The sequence below is a fragment of the Gymnogyps californianus genome, chromosome 19, assembly GCF_018139145.2.
Source record: "Gymnogyps californianus isolate 813 chromosome 19, ASM1813914v2, whole genome shotgun sequence".
NCBI lineage: Eukaryota > Metazoa > Chordata > Aves > Accipitriformes > Cathartidae > Gymnogyps > Gymnogyps californianus.
The window spans coordinates 12,260,841-12,272,102 of record NC_059489.1 but is presented as its reverse complement, the minus strand read 5'-3'; positions in this window follow the sequence as shown (position 1 = coordinate 12,272,102).

Here is an 11,262-nt window from a genome sequence, read left to right as displayed (position 1 = left end):
CAATCTCTATGTAGGTCTATGGGATCCGGAGCTACCCAGCTGGCCAGGCATCTACCTTTTTCAAACAAGCATGTGAATAAACTTGCATAACCTGAAACGTTTGAGCCCTTTTGATATCGCAACTCACATGTACATTGCAGACATGCTAGCAGCCACTGCCTCTCCCTGGCCTAAGAAGGCATCTCCCCAGGACGGGATGAGAGGACAAAGGGCTGACTCCACCGGTGCTGCCCCATGGAGTGCATACCCAGGGCCAGGGATTTGGCTGGCACAAAGGAAAAGTCCCTGACACCTGGACAGGCTGCAATTCCTTTCATCTCTGGTCCTGTTCTATGTTGCACAAAGAAGCTGTAGGAGGACACATGAAGGTCACCAGCACAGGGCAGGGAGTCTGAGATGATAACTTTGCAGGAGGAAGGAGAAAAAACATCTCCAGGGATTACAATAAATTGCCACCTTCTTCCCAAAGGCTCCTATGAAACACTTGAAAAAGTGACCTCATTAATTAATGAGATGGGTTAACACTCTCTCCACATACTCTACTTAATTGCAATTCTGTCATTCCCAGTGAATTCTTAAAGCCATATTGATTATTCAAAGCTCTGTTCAATCAATAAAGCAATAAACCATGTATGCTTAAAAAAGCGATTAAAAAGATAAATACATGAGACACTTTAAAGAAGCCACGTCCTTCTGCAGCCCACTTAGCTAAGAGCAAGCAATGGGTAAATATGTTTTAATGTCCTCATCTAATTGAAGTGGGTAATTGTCTCATAAATTTATTTTAATCCCTAATCCATGTACAAAGTATTTCCAAACAGAAATCATCCCAAACACTAATGCTCTCGACTTTCACTGGCTGCTTGCTCCCTGCTCTGCCCAAACGATAGTCATGGATGAGCAGGGTAAGAGAGGTTGTGGCCAACAAGTGAGACCGTGTGAGCCTCCTGCCTTGGGGGACAGGATAGGTAGGGGACCAAGGAATCCTGAAGGACAAGTCTACTTGGGAAGCTGCAGAAACATCACAGCATTGCAGCTGAAGTTTCCTTACTGCAAAAAAGGCAGCTGTGTCCTACTCCATGGGCATGAAGTAGGGCATGGAGTAGCCCTATTCAGCCCTGATCGGAGCTATATCTGCCGGAGTCGAAGGACCAAGCAAGCCCATTCCTCATCCCTGACTGTATCTGTCTTCGTCTCGATGTGGCTGATTCTCCTCCAGCTTTGCTTCTTCTTGACTACAGCCTCCCTGCACTGAGCATCCACTGTAGCCTGCAAGGGAACCCTGCAGCCTGTTGCTGCTCCTGTTCCCGTGGGCGCCATGTTGCATAGCAGTGAGGAGGAGTCAGGGAAACCTCATGTCCTCCCAAGTGTGTGAGTACTGTCTCAGCTCTCACCAGCCTGTCATCCTGCTGTATTTATGCTATTGCCCTGTAGATGTGGATCAAGGCAATCATCTTCACTCCCCCACTCCTCCACAGCCCAAGGTCTGATATCCAGCTCCATGATGGTAACTGGTGTTGCTGGAATTTGCTATCATACTGAGGTTACTGGTGTCTCTGTGGGAGATGGAACCTGACCTCCTGCTGGCCCAGTGTGACAGAGCTTTCCCAGCAACGCACCAAGGATCCCAACCCTGCCCCTGGCTATACTGACGGGTACACTCTGTCTGTCCAGGGCTGAAATCTGTCACTACAGTAATTCAGGTTTGAAACTCTTCAGCCAGAAATCCCCAGTTCCCGTTTTGGCCAAGCCTTTTTCTCCTTTAGAGGAACAAATGATATGTATTTGTATGCCACATCATGAATGTGGAGCTAATAGATCCCCAGGGCTTCTAACTAGAAAGGATCCAAGGTAAGGTCTCGAAGCTTGGGGGAGAAGAGGAAAAAACATTTCTGGGCTTGAGGTGGGTTTTTTATTCTTCTTTTTTTTAATTCAAAACATTGTGATTTAACAACTACAGGCTTTGTTGAACATAAATAAATAAATAATGTGGAGAACTGGGACATGCTAAGCTCTGTGATTGCATAAATATTCAAGCTGCAAAAGAAAGAGAAGATTTCAAAGGTACGAACCTAATTACGGAGTTGTTATCTATCCCCCTGTAGTAATTCAAACATAAAGAACACTTCCCCATGGGCTAGTAAGGGACTATAGTGCACATCTGAAATGCTGAACCTGGAAAATACAGCATCCTGCCACAGCTCGGCGTCGGCTCACCCTCACAGACACAATCTGCTCAGTTAAACTAAAACTAAGGGCGCAGCCTTGACCTGCCCCCAGTTCTCCCATGAGCAGAGGGTTGGGGCTCATATCCCCTTCCCGGCACATTGTCTGCTTCCATCGCTTGCAGGCTAGTGATACCTTCATCTTGCCTCTCCTTGCAGCCCCTCTACTGCATTTGGTGCCATGAGGACAGGCACAACCTCACACTGGTGGTAGGATCATCCCATGGTCCTCCGAGACCTTTCTGCAACAATGCTGGCCTGCTCCTGCCAGACTTTTCTCCTGCCACCTCCCCTGCCAGGTTTTCTGTTTGGATTCCCCCATGCCATGCACAGCCTGGTTTGACACAGGTCTCCCCATCTTTCTGCATGGCTTCCACATGGTCAGCTGGAGATGACTCTGTCCTGAAGGCCTAGGAAGGCTCCCGTGGGCTGTGGGCAATGCTGGAGGATGCTTCAGGTCCCCTCATTGCTCTGCAAAAGCTTTACAAAGGAGCCCAAAACTCATCCAAGTTTTGCTGCCAGCTCCTTTATCCTGGAATTTGGGGGCTGAAAGCCCTCACCTTCCTGCTTCTGCCCCATCTTTGCAGCCAGACACTGCCAGCTCTGTTTGCTGCTGAGCTCTGGCCGGTGCCAGCACAGAGCAGCCAGAGCCAGGCCAGCATAGCCCATGCTGGGCTGAGAGCTGGGGCAGAAACCCAGCAGCCAGCATGGTTTGAGGGGTGCTGAGATTTTCCCTGCCTCCATGGGCAAAGCCAAATATACTTGAGGTACGAATGCTCCCTCTCCACTCTCATCAAGACCCTGCAGCTGGTTCAGAAGTGAAAACCTGAGCATCTGTGTGCATCTCCACCACGGTGCCGTGGAGGACAGTGACTCCAGCAAACCCTCCCTAAAGGTGCTTCATGGCCACTGTTTGCACCCGGATCCCTTCAACCCCAATGCTTCCCACCTGGATTTTCAGGAAAACTGATCTTTATCAATGCAAAGGCTGGGGATCTCGGCTGAAGCCATGGCAGGACACTGGGAGTAGGGAAAGGAGCAGAAAAATGGGCTCAGGCTCAATTTGCTGTTTTCCAGGAGATTAAGCAGATCCCCTTGGACGTCCCTTTTCAGTGGTCAGGGGCTCCAGGGGCACTGCAAGCCAGCATGCTTCCCAGCTGTTTTCACTTGTATCTCCTTTTCCCTCATTTTACAGGTTTTCAGGGCACAGCACACATAAAACCACAGTACGGGAGGAATGATAGTAGAAAAGCCCAACTGTTCATATTTTCTCTTCAAATCCTTAATGGCAAATAACATTTAGGGAGCCCCCAGCACCAACTATTTCTTAAAACACAGATTAAAACTGGCAGATTAATCTGATTATGAGCTTCCCCACACCCTCCTCTGCTCATGCCGTTGGTGATGATCAGAAACGTTGCCCAGAGGATGGCAGCACCGGCTCTCCTGGCCTTGACAGGGTCTGGTGTCTCTGCTTGCTTGCTTGGGGCCAAATGATGTAAATCAGCGCAGTGCCACTGTGATCACATGCAGATTTATGCCAGCTGCAGTCTGGCAATGCTGGATTTGGCCTTGGCAGTCGTGGGGCCAGCAGAGCAGACATGGGCAGCCTGCAGAAAGGCTGTTGTTTGGGTCCAGCCCCGTTTGCACAGACTGTTCACCTGTTTATCCAGGACAGAGGCGGTTTCAAAGTGATGGGCATAGCCCTGACCTGGGCCATTAAGCCACCAGCACCAGGGATTTCTCCTGGATTTTGCCAATCCTTACCGCAGGGAAAGTTCACGACTGGAGAAATAAAAACACCACACAGACCATTGACCCATCTGAGCTCCCTCTCACATGGCTTCTACTATGATAATAGCTGAACATCCTTAACAGACTGCACTTGACCACTAGTCCCTTTTGCATTTAATAGGCTTATGGAAAACTGTCCCTTTACTATCTTGAAATCAAACTTTTAATTAACCTTTTAGGTTTTCCACTGTAGTTTGACTTAAAACATTAGTTTGCTTCATCTCCCTTTTCAGGTTTGGGATTTTCCAACAGGAAAATGTGATTTCTGCAATATTGCCTCTACAGCCAAGAAAAAAAAAACAGGTCAAAACCCTCCATCCACCTCTGGGCCAAGCTATGCCACGATGGGATACCTGCACAGGGGCTCGTTGCTCCCTCCCAGCCTCACATGCCCTGCAGCACCAGGACTCCCACTCAGAGGTGCTGAAACCACAGAGCTCTTTAGCCTGGGTGTGCTATAGGTGCCAATGCAGAGCTGCTCCAGCCAGGAATTGATGACCTGCCGTAATGTTGCTCAGGAAATCAATGCCCCAGCCATGCTGAGCACTTGCTTTAGAGCTGCTGCACATGCCACAGCTGGAGGTTAGGTTCCAGTTGCATCCCAGGGGAGGAAGGTGATGTGCAACTGGGGCACTGGCTGCCACCAGGCTTGCTCAGGGCTCCCTGGTGACTCTTTGGTCCATGCAAGCTCCATTTCCCATGAGACAAACAACTGGGAGAGGGATGCTCTGTCCTGGGACACTTGGGATAGGGATGCTGGTCCAGCACATGGCTCAGCTCACACAGCAGAGCCCTGCATACTGCTACACCCTGTAAAAACAATGCCTGCCAGCTGCATTGCAGTTTTTGAGAGTGAGGCTAGTGGGGAGAGGGGGAAGAGGGTCTGGAAAAGGCTTTTTGGGGTGCAGGTTCCCCTGCCAGAGGCCTGGGATGGACCCAGCACTCCTGAGATGCCGATTTGGATTTCGTCTGCCTCTGCACAGCCGGACACACCAGCACCATCCTGGCAGGACAACAGCACCATCTACTGCTGCAAGAATCAGAAATGCTGTGCAGATCTGCTCCCTGCTCGTCCCCAGCAGCACTGTTTTACTGAGCACAGCTCCATCCAGCATGTGACTTCTTCCTTGTCCTGGCCATACCCTGTAACAGCTCGACATCCATGGGAAAGTGGTCTCCTCTCCCACCAGAAAGGGCTGTGGCAGGGCAGATGCTTTTGTAGCAGCATAAATATGCTCCCATTGAGGACAGAGCTATGAAGAGAGTGGTGGAGGTACCCCATCTCCCACTCCAGATACGATGCACAACGGACAGCCAGGAGCAGAGCAGCTTTCCTTTCCTCCCTGCCCAGGCACCTCACAAGCAGGTCCCTGCTCTCTTCCATGAAGCAATAGGAAGGAGAAGCCTTGGCTTTATTTATTTAACCCAGATTAAGGGACTTCCTCATGTCACTTGGCACAGAGCTAGGATTTGAACAGAAACGTGCCCTGCCCTGACCACAAGTCCCTCCTGCCAGTCTCTTTGTCAGTTTTACAAACCCCAGGGTGGGCTTGTTGGGGCCCATGGAGCCCACAAGCATTGCTCAAAGCAGGTGTCGTGGTTTAACCCCAGTCAGCAACTCAGCACCACGCAGCCGCTTCCCCCTCCCCCCTCCCAGTGGGGTGAGGAGGAGGAAAGGAAAAAAAAAAGGTAAAACTCGTGGGTTGAGATAAGAACAGTTTAATAACTAAAGTAAAATATAATACTAACAATAGTAATAATGAAATATAATAATAATAATAGTAATGAAAAGGAATATAACAACAAAGGAAGGGGAGGGGGGAAGAAAAAAACAGTGATGCACAATGCAGTTGCTCATCACCCGCTGACCGATGCCCAGTTAGTTCCTGAGCCGCGATCCACCCCTCCCGGCCAACTCCCCCCAGTTTCTATACTGGGCATGACGTTCCATGGTATGGAATACCCCTTGGGCTAGTTCAGGTCAGCTGCCCCAGCCATGCTCCCTCCCAGCTTCTTGCACACCTGCTTGCTGGCAGAGCATGGGAGACTGAAAAGTCCTTGGCTTACGATAAGCGCTACTTAGCAACAACTAAAACATCAGTGTGTTATCAACATCATCCTCACACTGAATCCAAAACCCAGCACTGTACCAGCTGCTAAGAAGAGAGTTAACTCTGTCCCAGCCGAAACCAGGACAGCAGGTAATCACTGCTTTGAGTCAAGGGTGTCTGTGGACAGGCCCCTCACCCCCACACACATCTCTGAGCCTGGGGCAGAAGGTGTCGTCTCCTGTCACCCATGCCTCACTCTGGCCCTGTAGAAGATGAAGGGATCAGCTTTATTCACAATTTCCTTGCACTGCCTCCTTTGAATACCTGCAGCTGGTTGTCCTGTATCCTTGCGACCTCACAGGGATGACTGTCTGGGGCCTGAGATCCCAACTAAGAGCCCAGGGGAGCCTGAGCTCACTGGGAGCTCTGTGACACTACCACAGCCAAAAGCAATGTGCTTTTTTCCCCCTCTTGCTGTAGTGAAACAATGCTGTTTGGAAAAGACCTTCACCATCTACCTCCAACACCACCTCCCTCCTAGTCCTGGGCATGGGTGGGCATTGGGTGAGGAAGGAGCATGGACATGGGGCTGGACATTGGAGGCAGCACAAAGGAGCTCCCCTCAGCATGGAGGAGTGAACAGGATGGACACAGCAGGACCATGCAGCCTGATCCTGGATGAGTCCCTTGTCTTTCACAGGTGATGGAGAGGGACTCTCCTGCTCCCACACAAGCCATTTGGGCCACCTGGGAAACCACCAGTTCAACTGGAGAGTGTGGAGCCTCACCAACCATGAGACCAGCATGGAACCAACTTGAGAAGAGATGGAAAAGGCAAAGGCTACCCAGGAGGGGCCTGCCTGGAGGGAGGAGTGCCCCAAAGAGCAAACCTGGGACCCATCTTATTCACTATTTGAATGAACACAGCTGTCCCACTTTTTAGGCAATTAGTCCCCCAGAGGCCACAGGAGCCCAGCACCCATCCACCTTAGAGAAAGACCATGTCAACATGGGAAGGGACAGAGGAGGGCAGTGGGTGCTGGTGGGGCAGGGAGACCTTCCATCCCCAGGGCACACTGCCATGGCGGTGGACATGGCCTCTGTGAGGACATGAGGAGCAAACACAGGCAGCGTGCAGAGCTCTGGTGAACAGCAGTGCTAGCAGCAGAGCAAGGATGATGAACTGATCACCAGCACACACCAGCTGGAAGATAAAAGTCAAACCACGAGCTGGAAAGGGCTGGATCAGCCTCCCCATCCAGTAAAGCTGAGCTGCCCAGTCAGGTTATGTCAGGAGCTTCATGCTATCGTGCCTGTGGCCACCTCCACGACCCAGGAGGCTCTGCTGGCTCTCTGATCCTCTTGTAACCCTGCCCTGTGGTACCTCAGCTGCCCCAGTGCTGGGTTCCCTTCCCTGGGCATCTCCTGGCTACCCTACCTTACATCCTATCCTATCCTATCCTATCCTATCCTATCCTATCCTATCCTTTCTATCCTATCTTACCCTGTCCTACCTTATATCATTGTGTTGCTGAGCCAGCCAGCCCAGAGCAATGCAGGTGACCACAGGCATCTCTGAAATTGCCTGAGCTGCCCATGGTTCTCCAGACATGGCACTCATGACCAGAATGGGTTATATTACCTTTATCTCAGCCAGGAAAAGGTTCATGGGCTGTGGTGGGCTTCATCAGCTCTTATCTGTGCACCTACCCTACGAAGCAAATTTGGAGAGAGGGGTGAGAAGGAAGGGGACCGAGATTGGACTCAGGCTTTCATTTGCTGTCACTGTGTAGGGTGGTGACCATATCTCACTGCCCAAAGGGTCTGGCAGGTGAATGAAATCCTTATTCACCTTTTGTGCCTGCCAGGGAGCTGGCGACCAGGCCACGGTGAGCAATGCAGGGCACACAGTTCCCCAGAGAGGGATGTGCCGCAGCTGACACAGCCCCACAGCGTTATACACGGGGAGCCACATCACCCCACCACTGTGTCCAGATGTCTTTGCAAGCCAAATCCCTGTGGGTTTTCCATCACCTGTGCTGCTGAGGTGCTTGGAGCTCGCTCTGCCCCTGCGGGGGACAGTGGTGTAACCCCCCCGGCTCCAGCTGCAGGGATGCATCTCTGCAAGCACCACCGTGCATGCATGCGTTTGCAGGTGGGGAGCTCTGGTAGGGGATGCTCTGTCCCTGGTGGGCTCAGGGACGGCCTGGCCCTGCCTGTGCAGTGTCCCCAGAAGACCCTAGGGCCGCTGGCAGCAGCGCGGGCCCCAGCCCACGGCCCCGCGAGGTGGCAGCAAGCGTCCACGGAGGAAGCAGAGAGGCCGGGAGGCTGCAAGCTGCTCTGCCTTCCTGCGGAGAGGAGCCAGCAGCCAGGCAAGCTGAGGCTGGCCTGGGAGGGGGGGTGAGACCCGGCTGGGGTGGGGAATGCACCCATAGCATCTGCCTGAGGGACAGCCGGGGAGGGATTCTCCATTCGTGCAGCCCATCCAGCCCACGGATGACCCCATGGGGCAGACTCCAGCACATGGGACATACCTCAGCCCTCGGGGGATGTACCTCAGCCCTGGAAGGGCAGGAGCCATTCCTAGTAAATGTTCAGCCTCTGGTGCCTTGTTCAGGTTACCTCAGCATAAACGGGGCTCCACGTTCAAAAGGCACTCCTGCCTGCGACCATGCCCAGGGCCTGTGACCTGGCCCCTGCCTGCTCTCTGCTACCACAGCTTGGTCCTTGGGGCAGGAAGGAGGTGCCAGGGGCACTGCAAGGAGCACGGGGCAACTTTGGGGGGGGGCTGAAATGAATAGGGCTATGATGTGATGGGGTAGCTGGCTGAAGCACGGGGCTGGATGCTCCCCAGCAGGGCAAAAGAAGCTCAGTTCAGCCTGGAGATGGTGCAGAACCAGGGTGTGAAATGCATCCTGCTGCAGGTGCTGAAATGAAGCCTTCCCAGCTCTATTTTTATTTTTTTTACGCCAGCTGCTCCTTTAGGCCAAATGATTTACCGCCTTAAACCTGCACTAGGGAATCCAAATCCACTCATCTCTCCCATTTCTAGAGAATCTTTTCATCTGTTCAAATAAATACTCCCTGAACACCCCCCAAAACACCCGACTCCTTTGGTTGCTGGTTCTCAGATTAATGGGCAATGGAGCTCACCCTGCTGCCCCAGGGCTTGGCCGTTGTGCTCAGCTAACTCATCCACCTCCCATCAAGAGGTGAGGACAGACTACGGACTAGGGTGCTGAGCTCATCCCACCTCTGCCCCTCTCTGTCTCTCTGCCCCTGCCCCAGCCTGTGAGCCCGCTACCCCAGCTGCCCTGTATTGAAGAGCTCCATAACCTGTCCCTTGTCCACCTACCTCTGGTCTACACAGAGCTGAGTTGAAGGACCTCATCTTGACAAACAGCCTCTGGTCTTCCTGCCTGAGCTCCCCACACCTGGATGAGCTGGTTTCCCCCCATCCTGACCCACAGTCCCTCTGGACCTTCCTCCTCCCCTTCCAGCCCCATGTGCTGCCCTGGGATGCTCTGCACCCAGCCCACCACCCTTGTGGGACATGCCCATCCCCATGACAGCTCCACAACTGCTTGCCCATCCCACCCCATCCCCACTCCCTGGCCAGGTCTGTGGTGCAGCTTAGGTACCGTTACTTACTGCACCAAACCAACAAAGAGCCCTTGGGGACAGAGGCAGCCCCACTGACGCTGGAACCTGGCCCTGGATGCCAGTAATGTCTGTGTCAGGCTGGATCCCTTCCCTGCAGCAAGTGGATTCACACTGATGTAAGAGGGTATTGAAGTTTGGCTGTGGGTTTGTGAAAGGAGGCAGTATGCCAGAACCACCTCCCTCTTCCATCCCCCTCCTTGTAATGGACTTAGTATGTTAATTAATCGCTAATTGCTAATATCTTGCATCCCTCTAATGTCTCACCAAGGACCCTCAAAGCACTTTGCAGACACTGGCTATGACCCCCTGCTTTGCGAGTGCAGAAATTGCAGTCCAGAGATGTTTCAGGAACTTGCTGATGATCCAAGTCTGGATCAGCAACAGCCCCCAGTCCTGGATCCCTGCTCCAAGCACCGACCCACTCTTCCTCTCCTGCCACGCCGCTGGACTGCCTCCCAAACTGCAGCCTTTTATAAAACCCTCTCAGGCAAGCTGCCTAGAAGTCAGCTTTGCAGGGGCCTGAGGCAGGGAAACAAAGAGTTAAACAATATACTGATAGGCTGGTGAGATCATCAGAGCTGGGATGCACTCCATTGTTTATTAGACTCAACAGAGCCCAGCAGCCAACATCCAGAGGGATGTGAGACTTGGGGTGAGCCTGGCTTACGAGAGCAGGACCTCCTGCTGCAGCCTGTCCCACTGCCGGTGGGGTGGGCAGCCATCCCTCACCACTCACCACGTAAGTAGGATGGATTTCCATGGGTTTGGCTCTGGGGGTGGTGGAAAGGGAGATGGGATACAGCACAGCAAGGCTGGGGGTTGTCCTCTCACTGGGCCCCAAAAAGGGACTTGCAGATGTTCTTTGCTCAGCAAGACCCTAAACTCTGGGCAATGTTGGGAAGCTGCTCCCAAGGGATGCAGGCAGCTGGGCCCAACCCGGCTCCACTACACCAGCAAATGGACACTGGCTCCATCTCAATTTACATCCAAGATCTGGTGGGACTTGTAGGTGATGCAAAAACCCCTGACACGTTGCCTTATTTCTCCACTCCTGGTCTCAGAGCAGAGCTAGCCAGTGTGCAGGGACGGCTGCCCACGTAGCCACTGCCAGCCCCCTCCTCGCTCCGAGGTGAGCAGAGGCGTGGGGACAGGAGGAGAGAGGATGGGGCTTTAGCACTCATGCTTGGCACCAACACAACCCTCCCTGTCTTCTCCCAGGGCAGAGCCCGCTGAGCCCAGCAGGATCCAGCCCTCTTGGGGCTGACACACAGCAACAGAAAGCTGGATACTCTGAGCTGCTCCTCTTGTGCCTGCAGGAGCCAGTGGCTGGGTTCCTCTGCAGTGTGCTCAGGGGATGTTTAGTGCAACTGGCCGCCTCACCTCCCACAGCGAGCCGCTACACACCGGTGACAGCTGGGACGACAGAGGCACGGCATGGTGAGTGGGCTCTCAGCGCTCGGTCCCTCCCCGGGGGATTCCCTGCCCCGACACCCGCACCAGGAACAGGGTGCTGTCCCCCATCAGCACCT